This window comes from Octopus bimaculoides, chromosome 7 (assembly GCF_001194135.2).
Source record: "Octopus bimaculoides isolate UCB-OBI-ISO-001 chromosome 7, ASM119413v2, whole genome shotgun sequence".
Classification (NCBI taxonomy): domain Eukaryota; kingdom Metazoa; phylum Mollusca; class Cephalopoda; order Octopoda; family Octopodidae; genus Octopus; species Octopus bimaculoides.
In genome coordinates, this window is record NC_068987.1 from 40595844 (window position 1) to 40598660 (window position 2817).

Genomic DNA, 2817 nt, shown 5'->3' on the forward strand with positions numbered 1-2817 from the left:
AACCATATGGTTGGTAAGCAAGCTACTTACCACACAGCTACTCCTGCACCTATGTATTTTTTTTGTTTTTTGTTCTCTTTCTTTATGATCCTGGAATCAAACAGGCATGATGGGTCGATCAGTAAGCAACGTTGCTTTACCTTATCAATAATTGTTATGTCGGGTCTTATTTTCTAACTTCTTGTCCATTTGAATAGGAAAGTCCCACAAAATCTTACATTTCTCCAGCTCCAGTACTCTTTCAACTTGGTGAGTGTACCATGAGTTTCCAGCTTCAAATCCCCATTTCTAGCACATTTCTAGCACATTTCTGCTCATGCCCCCATTTCTTATATTCTTCCTGTACCGATTTGGGGCATTCTTCCACAATGTGTGCCACTGTCTCGTTCCAAGTTCCACAGGCTCTACATTTTTCTGACACATTCTCTCCATATATATTTTTTCTCAAGTTGTTTGTTTTTATCACTTGATCTTCGGCTGCTAGTTAGGTTCTCTGTTACTTTTTTAATTGCCCCATTTTTAACCAAGCCCAGGATTTTGTTCAGTGGCTCTCCAAAATTGACTCTGCTGGGGTTTCTCTTCAATCAATCTGGTGTGCTCTCCTTGTATTTCATTCCTGTCATTTTCTCCTATTATGCGCTTGATCACCTGTTCTTTATTTACTGTCTTTAGTAGTACTGCTCTGCAAATACCCTCCTAGGCTTTTTCTTTCCATCTGTACACATTCTTCTACTGCTATTAAGCCTTTTCCATCCTGGTCTCTCCTCTAGTTTTTCTGTTAAGTTTCTTTATATCATTTGTATATTATTATTATTATTATTATTATTATTATTATTATTATTATTATTATTATTATTATTATTACTATTACTATCATTATTTATGGCTGTCAGCTTAGTAAGCCACACTTGACCTTGCTCCATGGATTCTATAAACAAAATCACCAATAGCTTTTGTGTACACTTCTGGAATTTATATCATTATGGACAAGTTAATCACTGCCAACTGGTAAGTTTCCTTATGTGTGTTGCCCCTTGTCTTGGGAGGCATCATTCATCATCATCCTTTAATGTCTGTTTTCCATGCTTACATGGTTTGGACAGTTTGACTGAGGTCTGGAAAGCCAGCAGCTGCACCAGGCTCCAATCTGATCTGGCAATGTTTCTACAGCTGTATGCCCTTCCTAACGCCAACCACTTTGAGAGTGTAGTGGGTGCTTTTTACATGCCACCAGCACAGGAGCTAATCAGGTTGGCCTGGCATTAATCGTGTTCGAATAGTGCTTTTTACGTGCCACCTGCCCAAGAGCCAGTCAGGCAGACCTGGCATCGACCTTGTTCGGATGGTGTTTTTTTACGTACCACCGGCACAGGAGCCAGTCAGGGGACACTGGCATTGACCACATTCGGATGGTGCTTTTTACATGCCACCAGCACAGGAGCCAGTCAGGGAATGCTGGCATTAACCACGTTTGGATGATGCACTTTATGTGCCACTGGAATGGGAGCCAGTCATGGGGTCTTCTTGATTTAATTTTGATTGCATTGCAAAATTTTTTCATTTTCTTTCCCTCCATGAAGAAAACTTCTCTGAATGCAGTGATGCTCATATGTGAGAAAGAGGGAGAGAGTGAGGAGCATCACCGGATCATAATGAGAGAGAGAGTACAAGCACAATGCACCATGTCACCCCATTTAGAAAACAGACAATTAGTCTGCTTTTAACAGAAATAAAGTTGAAATTGTTGATAAAGCAGATTATTTCGAGAAAGAATTCTTGAAAAGCCATTCTGCCGACAACAACTCCAGCAACAACAATAACACTCTTTTTGAAATAGAACAAATGAGAAAAAGTGTAGAAACAAGTAACAAAAACTGACGATAAGAAAAATATAAACAATCCAAAGTCTTTTGTATGTGACTTGACCGACAGTTTCAACACAAAAAGGAGCAACAACAACGATGGCAATAAAAGAACTGACAAACAAAACAGTACAACAACAATTAAAAAAACCAGTCCCTCTTTCACTAATGCCACCAAGTTCTCTCTTCAAGGACTTAAATTCCCTGAGGAAGAAATTAATAAGGCCAGACAGTTAATCAAACGAGATGGACCAACTGTCAACCCCAACACCTCGGTTGACACTTTCTAAAATATGATACGTCACGCAGTGATGTACCATATACAATTGGATTGAAGTCAAGAAGGGTGGAAAAAGCCATCAAGGCTCAAATTCAAAAAGCATTAGATTCAGTTTAAAGCCTGAAAGAATTTATACAAAGAGGAAGGGGTTTTGGAATGATAGATGTGAGATTTGAAACAGAGGAAGAAGCAAAAACTCAATCATCAAAACCCCTGAAAAGCAAGGATCTTTTGTTAGTTCCTTATTACTGTGGATAGAGACTGGCAAGAATTCACATCCAGTAAGTGCTGCCAGAAATAACCATTCCTTGGTAATTACTAGTCATGATAGACATCAAGGAAAACACAAAAATCCTTGAAGTCTATCAGACCAAAAAATAGAACAGGTCAGGAATGGAAATAGAACTCCTCATCCAAACCAATCAGAAAAAAATGTGGATGCCATCCCAGACCAAATACATCTTCCAGATGGTTAGAGTTGAAAGAAGGAAGGTCAAGTGTCACATCTGCCTTTCAACCACTCACCCAAGAACCTTCTTTTCTCAATCGAAGGAGAAAGAGAAAAGACCCTCAAGCAATCAAGGAATCCACCAACAACAGCCACCAAAGCCCAAAAAGCAACAACAGTATCATCATCAACAACATTAATTGCCACATCTACCTGATCCCTGAATC